We start from the raw sequence: 11,812 nt of genomic DNA, 5'->3' as shown, positions 1-11,812 counted from the left end.
ATCAAATCTGCCATTTGCCAAACCAATTAGATAAATCAAAGAAACAGAAGAGGGACTATATGTTTAAGCTGGAAAGAAAATGGAGGATTCGGGAAAATTCATTTTTACAACATCAAACTTTCTGCTCGAAATCTTTCAAATGATTGTCACATTGCTTCTGTTTCAGAGCTCGATGCAACAGATGCAGTCCCTTTTTGAAGTTCCATCATCCATAATCCTGCAATAAATCCACAACAAAATACGAACAACATCCATGACATCTGCAGCGTCACTTGATAATCCTCTACCGGACGTGTACCGTTCTCCTCCAAGGCCCTTACCATATGATGCAGAGCCTCTAAACTCAGCAGACAACTGGAATGAATGTGCTAGAGAAGATGAATTGAAGATATACCGTTCAAAGTCTGCATCAAGAGCTTCCATCAGCAAAATATACACCTGGAGTTGGGTTTGTTTTCACGTCATCATCAAAAGAAGAGGATATCTTGTCCAACTAGCCTTGAAGAATGTACTAAAGAGAATCCCAAGATAATGACAAAATGCTCTCGTCATTATGCATCTATGAATGGATGGAGAGAAGTGACAATCGTCCAGTTTGTGGAAAGGAGATGGAATTTGATGAGACAATATACTCTTGATAATCTGGAGGTGGATAAAGGCAACATCTGAAGATAGTGGTCAGGCTGCAGTGAAAAGAAAAATCTCTAAGAATCAGAGAGAATTTGAATTTTGAAGACAGTATTCTAGGAATAATTCAACACAAAAATACCGTGTATCCCGTGCTTGGGATGAATCTACTGATCTGGAGACTATTAACACGCAGCAAGTTCATTCAAGCACTTCTGAAAATGCCACGAATTTATTTTTGGATGTTCATGGTTTGCCCGAAGCTTCGGTATCGAATGCTGAGATCAAGCCAAATGATTCACCTTATCATAATGGTGTTGAACATGTCCTCCTGCAAGCGCCAAGCAACACAGTTAGATTTCGATAATCCCAGGGAAAATGTATATTTTATTCAAGTGAATACCTGCAGAAACAATTAGCCAACAAAACCATATCAGAGGTTGCAATGAAGCCATGGAAACGCCCTGCAGTAAAAAACACGTAAACACTCAGTAAAGCAATAAAATTCCAAAGTTCCCAAATTGGAATTGGGACAAAAAGCGATTGGAAAAGCTTAAGTGCAGATTACCGTTTCGAAATCTATCATCAGATAGGAAAAGCACTTCTGAGCATCCGAAAAGTGCTTCTGAAAGCTTTCTCTTTTGGAACCTTTGAGCATCAATCTGAACCCTAATTTGAAGAGGATAAATAAGAGGGAATTCAGAGAGAAAACCCTAATCAATCAGAGACGAAAAAATTGAGGGAGAGGCGGCCAAACCGAAAACCCTAAATCAAAAGGAATCAATAAAAAGCAAACCTTGTGAAGAGGAGCAGGAGAGGTTCGAACCCCATAGTTTCCATCGCCATCGCCGGAGGTGAGCTCCTTTTTTCTTTTTAGCCACGGTTTCTTGCAGAGATTAAGAGCGATTGAGATTGAGAGTTAGACGAGTTTGAGAGTTTGAGTGAGAGTGTTTGAGAGGTGAGTTCGTGAGGGCGATTAGGTTTTCTGTTGAGAGCGTGAGAGAGACGCAAGGGTAAGAATGTTTGGAGATAGGGAGATGAGCGGAGCGTGAGAGCGTGGGTGAGAGAGGAGGACGATTGGAGTTCTAGGACTCCCGTCTGCATCCTCATTTTTTTCCTTTTTCTTTTTTTTTATTTATGCTTTTTTTAGCAGACTTTTAAAACCCCCCATTAAGTGAACGTTTAGATTTTTTTAGTGGTCATTAACTGTTGTTTTATTGGTATTAGTTTCTATTAAGTGCTGTTTTGTGTTCCCAATCCCTACCTTTTGAACCCAACAGCCAGCGGCTAGGGTTATCTTTTGGGATTTCTTTTATCCTTTTTTAATTAAGTAATCGTCCATTAAATAAATCATCCCTTTTTTATTTTATTCCTACTTTAACCTATTTTGGTTTTTATATTTTAGTTGTTATTTAAATGATAAACAATCATAAATAGTCTAGTGGAGAGAGTGTAGATTCTAAGTCTTTAGTGGGGTGGGTTCAATACTTGGGGATAGCAAATCTTCATGCTTATATTTGTGTTATACTTACTATTTTATTTAAATTTTGTATATAACTTCTATTATTTATTTTATTTGAAATTTTTATCAATTTAATTTAATCAATATTTAGTTGTTTGTACCTTTAAATGTTTATCTTTTAGATTTAATTAATGGTTGAATTTCCGATATTATTTTATTCGATTAGTCGACTTTTGTGTGTTAATTAGTTTAGTTATGTTATTAATACCCATACCCATATCCATACTTTTACACGTGTAAATAATCGTACTCAAATTTCATTTGATTTCAAAATCACTTTCAACTTTCCTCAATTTCAAAATACATTCCAAAAATAAATGTGAATCATTTCAAGATCATTTCACAAATCAAACATAATATTCAAACCCTTTTCTAAATAAAGCGTGAAGAAAAAGATTACCTGGATGGAATGTCCAGTCGTAATCCCGAATATTAGGCTCAAGCTGTAAGAGCTTGCAAGCCATAAATATTCGTCTTCTCTTTAACACTCTAATATTCAAAATCATTTTCTCAATAAAAGTTGGAAGAAAAAGATTACCTGGATGGAATGTCCAGTCGTAATCCCGAATATTAGGCTCAAGCTGTAAGAGCTTGCAAGCCATAAATATTCGTCTTCTCTTTAACACTCTAATATTCAAAATCATTTTCTCAATAAAAGTTGGAAGAAAAAGGTTACCTGGATGGAATGTCCAGTCGTAATCCCGAATATTAGGCTCAAGCTGTAAGAACTTGTAAGTCATAAATATTCGTCTTCTCGCCAAAATATCCGTAAATATCCCAAATCACCTTCTAAGTAAAACGTGAAGAAAAAGGTTACCTGGATGGAATGTCCAGTCGTAATCCCGAATATTGGGCTCAAGCTGTAAGAGCTTGCAAGCCATAAATATTCGTCTTCTCTTTCACACTCCAAGATTCAAAACCTCTTCTTAATAAAGTTGGAAGAAAAAGATTACCTGGAGGGAATATCCAGTCGTAATCCCGAATATTAGGCTCAAGCTGTAAGAGCTTGCAAGCCATAAATATTCGTCTTCCCTCCAAAACCTTCATAAATATTCGAATCATTTTCTTAGCAATATTGGAAAGAAACAGACTGCCTGGGTGGAATGTCCAGACGTAGTCCCGAGTATTAGACCCAAGCTGTAAGAGCTTGTAGGTCACAAGTACTCGTCTTTCAAACTTCAAAATACCTAATTCCTACCTTAATACTTTTTCAATAAAGATGGAAATGGAACATGGTGTATACCGTGCACTCCTGAGGCTAGGATTCGAGATGTATATCTCGCTCATCCAAGTTCTCGCCATCACTCAAAATACATCCAACCAATCAAACTCTTTTCTCGCCGCCGTGTGATTAATCAAAAACCTTTTTCATAAATAAAAGATATATTGTCTTAAGTGATACAAAACAATGTTTCGGCCACGATTGTTGAGTCGAGATAAGTGACGCTTTTCCGAATGTAGATTTATAAATCCGTTCGAAGTGTGGTGCGCGTCCACTCCTCATCTGTTTTGGGTAAAACGATGTTTTTGTCGATTAATACAATATAGCTTCCGCTAAAATCGACCAACAAATAAACATTTTTCTACCCAGAACTACGTAAGCCTTGATTTCTCTTTTGAGATACGTAGGAGCAGGATTTTTAAATCTTGTCAGGCCCACTAATAAAAAACTTAGGTTTAGTCCTTCGTTAAAAAAATCCAAAAACATTTCTTCTCTCTTCTATTTTTCCTTTCCCGCTTAATAATCTGAAAAGCCTAAACATTTTAAACTATCATTAATGCACACAACTAACCTAATGGTTCCCATTGAGTACAACGGACGTGAGGGGTGCTAATACCTTCCCCTTGCGTAATCGACTCCCGAACCCTGATATTGGTTGCGATGACCATATCTTATCCTTTCTTTTGTCTTGGGTTTTATCGATATTTCCCCTTTCCTTTTTAGGAATAAATAAAGTTCGGTGGCGACTTTGTTCAGTCCATCATTGCGAGCGTGCGATCGCGCTTCGCTTTGAAGTCGTATCCCCATTTTTTCGAGGTGCGACAGATGGCGACTCTGCTGGGGAAGTGATAGTTTCCCTAAGTGAGTCAAGCCTAGTTAGGTCGTTTGTGTGCCTTTGTTTGTTTACCTATGTGGCTTTTCTTTATTGTTTTTACTATCTCTATTGTCATATTGATATGAATCTGTTGTATTGGTTCGATTATGGTCTGGTATTTGGATACTCTGATTGCAAACCTTGTGGAAAAGACTTTTTACCCGAGTCTCGAGTAAAAACATAAGATAGGACGAGGTTGAGTAGTGCGGGTCCGCGAGATGTATTTCTCGTTGGGTCGGTACGAGAACCTTACTTAGAGTAGATTCTTGAGAGGATGTTGTCGCTCGGCAAGTAAGTTACCGTAAGCTTCGATATTTTCTTTAGGATCCATGACTCTGGGAACCATTTGTAGAACCTTAGTTCTTTGCCCAACTAGGAAAGATGGTTGCGTAGTGTGGGTCTGCGAGATGTATTTCTCGTTGGATCGATGCGAGAACCTCACTTAGAGTAGATTCTTTAGATGGAGTTGATGCCCGGCAAGTAAGTTGCCGCAGGTAGCAAACAGTCTAATGGATCCATGACTCTAGGAACTTTTTCAAAAAACCTCAGACCATACCTGGTGAGAACCTATTCTTGGAAAACAATCAGATTCGTCAGTACCTCAGACTTTTGAACCCGTGTATGAAAAAACAAATGTGCATGGCTTGCATTGCATTCATTCGCATTCCATTGCATTTGCATCGCATCATAATGCATGTCATTTTCCAGACAAAATACCAAAAAAACTCATCCATCTTTTGTCCGTGAAGCAAAGTGATTCTCAACACGCGTTTAGAACAAAGAACCATGTCTCAGGAGATGATGGACGAGCTAAGGAAAAGCCAAGAAGCGCTGAAGGAGGAACTTAATCTTTTGAAGAGCCAAATGAGATGGGTCTTGGAAACCCTACAAGTCTTGTTGAGAAAAGAGGGTCACCCAATATACACTGCTGCAACAAAGAGAGCTACTACCCCGCATCCATCTGGTGTCACCCCAAGTCAAGGGAAATTCTATGTGGCAACTCCTCATTTACCAGTATATGGACCTCCCTCAAGACGTCATCATCAACATTCTCTGGCTATTCCTCCTCAAAATCACCGAAGCCAGGTTCAGAACAAAAATCAGAATCAGAACAAGAGGAACAAGGATCACAATGACCCAATTCCGGTGCCATATAGCAAGCTCTACCCGCTACTGATCCAGAATGCTTTGGTGACCCCTCGAGCTCTCACGCCTGTGTCACCATACCTTCCATGGTACAATCCAAATGCAACGTGTGAATTCCATAAAGGGGCATTGGGACATGACCTAGATTCTTGCTGTGCGCTAAAAGCCTTGGTACGAGGACTGATTAACAAGAAGAGCTTAGTCTTTGAAGAAGATCACCCGAAGATCAAGTGCGGATACCATACTGGAACAATGGGGCACTCCATCGAGGAATGCAAGAGTTTTAAGCTCAAGCTGCAAAGATTGATTGACATAAGGTCACCAACACTCAAGGAGGAAGGCTCAAGTACATATACCTTGATTTCTGGGCCAGGTAATGAGAAAGGGAAAGGACCCTTGAAAACCCTCAAGGTTTTGTTCCACAAGGAAGATGTCAGGGATGTGGCTAATGAGCTATCATTATTTCCTGGTAAGAGCATTGAGATACCGCCTTGGATTTCCAATGTCACGACCCATACCAATGAAAGTAAAGGAGAAGTGAGTAGTGGAACCAAGAGGGTTGCGTTCAACGATGAGATTGAAGAAAAGGAATTTGAAGGTCATCATGTCAATGTCAAAAAGCTTGTTGATCCAAACCTTCAAGTTTGAAGAAGTGAATTCCCTAAAGTTGGCAATCATTTGGTTGTTTCAACACTTCTTTTGTAGTTTCTTTGCATGTTGGTTGTTATTTGCTTTTAAACATTGTTGTTTTATTTGAATTGGTAAGATTAATGAAATGTTTATGCATCTTTTGAATTGATCCATTCGTATTCACTCGTTTTTCATTTATGTTAAAAAACAAAAATTCTCCTCTCATTCACTTTTGTTTATCAAACTGTTGTGTTAACAAAGATTGGAGGGAGGATGATGAAAACGAAACACCTGAAATTGTTGTGGTATGCTTTTGAGTAAAACCTTGTCGATGATGTAAGGCATTGTTTCAAATCCCCAAACACTGAAGAAATAAGGAGTTAATCCCTAGTCAACCACTTTGAGCCTAGAAGTTGGTGTTTATTTCGGATCTAAAACCCTTAATCTTAACCTGGGGCAGGGTAGTTATGTTCAGATAGTTTGATCGTGCATTCGATCTTTCAAAAATCGTCCATATATACATCCTCCAATTAGGTTCAACCACATGTTATCCTTCGCGCACATGTTGAAATGTCGAAGAAGTTGAGAAAAGTTAAAATTAGTGTTGGTTGATCCTTATCCACCAATAATGTGGCAGTCAATACCTTTAAAAAATAAAATAAAAAAGTCCGCTAAGTCGAAAACCACAAAATGACTTAGGCAAAAGTTAGGGCATCCCGATGGACCAAAAGCTTCAAAGAAGCGGTCCAGGCAAAATTAGGGATAAAGAAAATCAATCAAAAGAGGTCATTAAATCCTCAACAAAACAAAAAATAAGGTGACTACCATTTCAAGAAAACTCGTCTTGAACCCTCATCACACCTTCGAACCCTCTTGGAAGTCGAATGCGTGTATCGAATTAACTGGACGTAGGAACTGGAGATCATCAAGAAGAAGGGGTGGGTAAAAATGAACTTTGAGCCTTATATCCTTTTGTTTCAAAAACCGTGAACCAGACCACGTTACAACCCTTAAAAGACCTAATTGAGGCAGGGTTTATTTTGAAAGCATACTATAACAAGGTTGTGTTAACTTGACTCCAAACGATTTTTGTTAATCATTTGATGGCACCAACTTGCGTACTGTGAATGACTTGATCACCATTGTGTTCTTATCAACGACTCGTTCACTGTATTTTACCCGTTCATATCAATAAATTTTGATTTCAAATTTTTGCATAAGCATTGAATTAAAATTACCATTTTTGAATGAACAATCTTATTTGCGAGTCAACACTCAGCATCAAAGAAATTCAATACACAGTTGAGGAACTAGATGGAGTGAAAGAAGTCTAGTCAAGGGCAAATCACCTTGAGCATCAGTTAATTCGAGCTAGTCACCCTAAGGGTCATCTAGCCAAGGGTAATATGCTTCAAGAATCAGACAGGGGCAAGCCACCTTAGAGCTCAGTAAGTCCAATCACTCCAAGGTTCAGTTAGCCAAGAGTAATTTGCTTTAAGACTTAGGCTGGGGCAAGCCACCCCAGAGCTCAATGAGTCCAATTATCCAAAGGACAGTCAACCAAGAGTCTACCATTCCAGCATTGGGTTAGTCAAGTTCGGATCGTTGCAAGTTTCAACACTTGGGGCAAGCCCTCTCGAGGTGGTCTCATGGCAAGTTGTTTCCAAACTCACTCTCAAGGTTAACATTGCCAGACCCAACAAACTGGGGCAAGATGAGCCACAGAGGGGCAAGAACTTCTTTCTTCGTGCTTTCAAACTGCTCAAACAAATTCTGCCATACGTCAACAACTACCGAGTTTAAGACGAGTGCCCGAGAATTATGCTAGCATGATTCATTAATCCTCCAAAAGGATCCATTGGCTAAGTTGTGGCTATCAAATTGGATAGAATCCTCCTTTGACAACATCTATCACAAATATTTGGTTGAGTTCTCGGTGTTGAGGAATCATGAGCTTCCATAAAGAGCCTTTACAAACTCCCAGTCTGCCAAGTGTCAGCATTCTCATAGTCATGATCATTCATATATCATGCATAAAAGCATTCAAATCATGCACAGCCGAAAGGTACTTCGTGCTCATTGTGCATTGACCTAGGTCTTGTTGTCGATCCTATGATCCTTTGACCTTTGATTCCAGTTTGTATTTGGTATCCTTAAACCAACATCCGGTTTTCACGGTCATTTTTCAAGTCCAATTGTTGTTGGCAAAATCCGTTAAAGGGTGGTTGTAGTCCATTGCTTACGGTCAAAGTCCAATTGTTGCTATTCCGGGGTCAGGTCATACTTGAACCTGCTCTGAAGAGTTTTTCCAATTTTTGTTCAATACCATTCAGGTCATGTATGAACCTGTTGTTGAACCTTTTTATTCCGGGGTCCGGTCATACTTGAACCTGCTCTGAAGATTCTTTGTTCAATCCTATTCAGGTCATGTATGAACCTGTTGTTGAACCTTTTTATTCCGGGGTCCGGTCATACTTGAACCTGCTCTGAAGATTCTTTGTTCAATCCTATTCAGGTCATGTATGAACCTGTTGTTGAACCTTTTTATTCCGGGGTCCGGTCATACTTGAACCTGCTCTGAAGATTCTTTGTTCAATCCTATTCAGGTCATGTATGAACCTGTTGTTGAACCTTTTTATTCCGGGGTCCGGTCATACTTGAACCTGCTCTGAAGATTCTCCGTTCAATCCTATTCAGGTCATGTTTGAACCTGTTGTTGAACCCTTTTATTCCGGGGTCCGGTCATACTTGAACCTGCTCTGAAGATTCTTTGTTCAATCCTATTCAGGTCATGTTTGAACCTGCTGTTGAACCTTTTTATTCCGGGGTCCGGTCATACTTGAACCTGCTCTGAAGATTCTTCGTTCAATCCTATTCAGGTCATGTATGAACCTGTTGTTGAACCTTTTTATTCCGGGGTCAGGTCATACTTGAACCTGCTCTGAAGAGTTTTTCCAATTTTTGTTCAATACTATTCAGGTCATGTATGAACCTGTTGTTGAGCTTTTATTCCGGTGTCAGGTCATACTTGAACCTGCTCTGAAGATTTTTTTCTCTAGTTTGTTCAATACCATTCAGGTCATGTATGAACCTGTTGTTGAACCCCCTTATTCCGGTGTCAGGTCATACATGAACCTGTTCTGAAGAGTTTTCTCCTTGATTATTCCCCAGCGTTGTCAGGTCATATATGAACCCGTTGTAGCATCTTTTCCTTTATTCGGGTTCGGTAAGTCTTGTGTGAACTTACTTCCGAAATCCCTTGTATTCTAAGTGTCGTTCATCAAATCTCACTTTGAATACTCCCCAGTGTGTGCCTGTTTCTCCAACAGGACTGTTTCCCCAGCAAGTTGTTTCTTACCATTTGTCTGTCTCCCTGTGGATCATCAACTTTCCCCACAGTTTGGTCTGTCAAAGTAACATCTCCTGTCAAGGGTCCACCATATCCCAAGCAGGGAATAAAATTAAAAAAAAAAGAATCATGCATCCACGCATATCATGTCATGCATATCATATCATATCACACCATGTCATAGGGATTCAGGATCAAAATCTGGGTCTTCTTAGTATTTAACCATCTCCCACTATGATCATATGAAGAGTGTCCTGCTTCATATTCTCTAGTTGAAGACGCTTAAATAGGGGCAACTGTCATACCCCGATTTTGACCCTAAAAACTTTTTTCTCACTCTACTTATCAGAGGGAACAATTCCTTTTTTTAGAAAATTGGGAATGTTTCCGCAGCAGAACAACGTTGTGTCATACATTTGGCATGTTGGTGTTCATGGAGGATAGCCAATTGAAATTCAAATCTTCAATGGAACCTTTCCTACAGGTTTTTGGTAGATTGAATTCAACACCTAATGCATTGTCTCAATCAGATGCTGTAAAATATGCATTTATTGGATTGATGCATGATCTTCGAGGAATAGCAATGGCAACTAATAGTCGTAGAACATATGGATTCCTTTTTGATTGGCTTTATCCTGCACACATGCCAATTCTTTTGAAAAGCCTTGCACATTATGCTGACGCTCCAGAGGTAACAACTCCATTGTTGAAATTTGTTGTTGAACTGGTCCTGAACAAATCCCAGCGATTGACTTTCGATTCTTCTTCCCCTAATGGAATACTACTTTTTTGAGAAGTCAGTAAACTGATTGTTGCATATGGATCTAGAATTTTACCTCTTCCTAATAAAGCAGACATGTATACATCCAAATACAAGGGAATATCATTTTGTTTGATAATTCTTGAACGAGCACTCTCTGGAAACTTTGTCAACTTCAGTATATTTGAACTTTTTGGTGATAGGGCCCTCTTTGATGCTCTTGACATCACTATAAAGTTGATGTTGTCAATTCCTCTGGGAGACATATTTGCATTTTCGGAAGGTTGCGGCGTGTTACTTTACGTTTTTGGAGACTGTATTCAATGGCCATTTGTCATTTGTGCTCAATTTAGATAAAATCGCGTTAATGCTAATTGTTGAATCGCTCGAGTTAGGCATTAAAGACTTGAGTAAAAAAATATCATCTCAGTGCGCCTCTACCATTGACAACTTAGCTACATTTATTTCAACAATCTCACAATTGGATTCATCTCTGAGTTTCCTGAGCTATTCTCTAGAATATTAAGAACCTTATTTGAGGTTGTTATATTGGAGGACCGTGGGAATCAATGGACTCATAGCATTGCAATGCTAAGCATGATACTAATTAGTAAAGAGTTTGTTTGCAAATACGAAGGCTCAAATTTTGGCTTCATATCCACCAGACAGACATCAGCCACTTTCTCTGTGCTTTGACAAGCTTATGAAAGATGTGAAGGTTAGCTTGGACTCAAAGAACAGGGGCAAATTCTCCAAGAGCCTAACCAGATTTAAGTCTGAGTTTTGTGTCAAATAGCATCTGCCTGGCTGAGCTATTTTTGTTAGCTCAAGAAACCATATTGTATCTGCTGTTTTTTCCTTTTCTCATATATTGTATCCGCCTGGGTGTTTGATTTAGAGTCCTTTACAAAATTTACCATAGTCCTGTTTTCTATTTTGGTCATAGGGGTATTGGCTTGATGAATGGTCGGCTGGCACCAAAGTTGTTAAATGCCATGGCAGAATGATGTGGCGGATTTTTGGCCATTTCCTGATGGCATATCATTAATAGAAAAAGCAGGAACGTAGGTCTTTAAAAAAGGCATGGCAACAAAAAAATTCTCTTAAAACTAAAACCGAGTTCAATACAAAGTGCCGCTTGGTAGAGTTTATGCTCTTGGCCTGGCTGTCCTCCCAACACCGCCGACAAATTTGCAGGATTACAACTTGCAAACATATGGGCCGCTCCATTTGGCATACCTCTACACAGTCTGTTTGAAGCTAAAGACATTGCTGGTAACATTGTGCAGGCAGCGGCGAAAAACAAGTGTTGATTTTGCTGACATGGTTGTCATTGAAGCAAACCAGAGGTGTTTTGGTCTCCATGCTGCATAACATTAACTATCACAGTTAGACATACTTCACCAAGTTCATCATTACGCATGAGAGATGAGTAAGTACCAATAGTTTTACCATTGTTCTATGTCGTGGATGTCATTAGATCAATTTGTTGGCAAGCCTTACGGTAAACATCATAACCTGCAATAACCGCACAGTTCACACATCAAATCTGCCATTTGCCAAACCAATTAGATAAATCAAAGAAACAGAAGAGGGACTATATGTTTAAGCTGGAAAGAAAATGGAGGATTCGGGAAAATTCATTTTTACAACATCAAACTTTCTGCTCGAAATCTTTCAAA

General features: G+C 39.1%; 1 long non-coding RNA gene across 1 annotated transcript; it reads right to left on the bottom strand.

The window, feature by feature from the left end:
* Positions 1 to 245: 245 nt before the first annotated feature.
* LOC127086076 (uncharacterized) lies at positions 246 to 1,290 on the bottom strand. The gene is made up of 5 exons (XR_007789390.1): positions 1,196 to 1,290; positions 1,031 to 1,091; positions 770 to 958; positions 439 to 683; positions 246 to 354 (listed from the first exon to the last, which is right to left on the bottom strand). It is a non-coding gene; the product is annotated as an uncharacterized LOC127086076 (long non-coding RNA).
* Positions 1,291 to 11,812: the final 10,522 nt, after the last annotated feature.

Source organism: Lathyrus oleraceus, chromosome 5 (genome assembly GCF_024323335.1).
Source record: "Lathyrus oleraceus cultivar Zhongwan6 chromosome 5, CAAS_Psat_ZW6_1.0, whole genome shotgun sequence".
Taxonomy (NCBI): domain Eukaryota; kingdom Viridiplantae; phylum Streptophyta; class Magnoliopsida; order Fabales; family Fabaceae; genus Lathyrus; species Lathyrus oleraceus.
The sequence above is the reverse complement of the archived record's forward strand: the minus strand, read 5'-3'. Positions and strand labels throughout refer to the sequence as shown.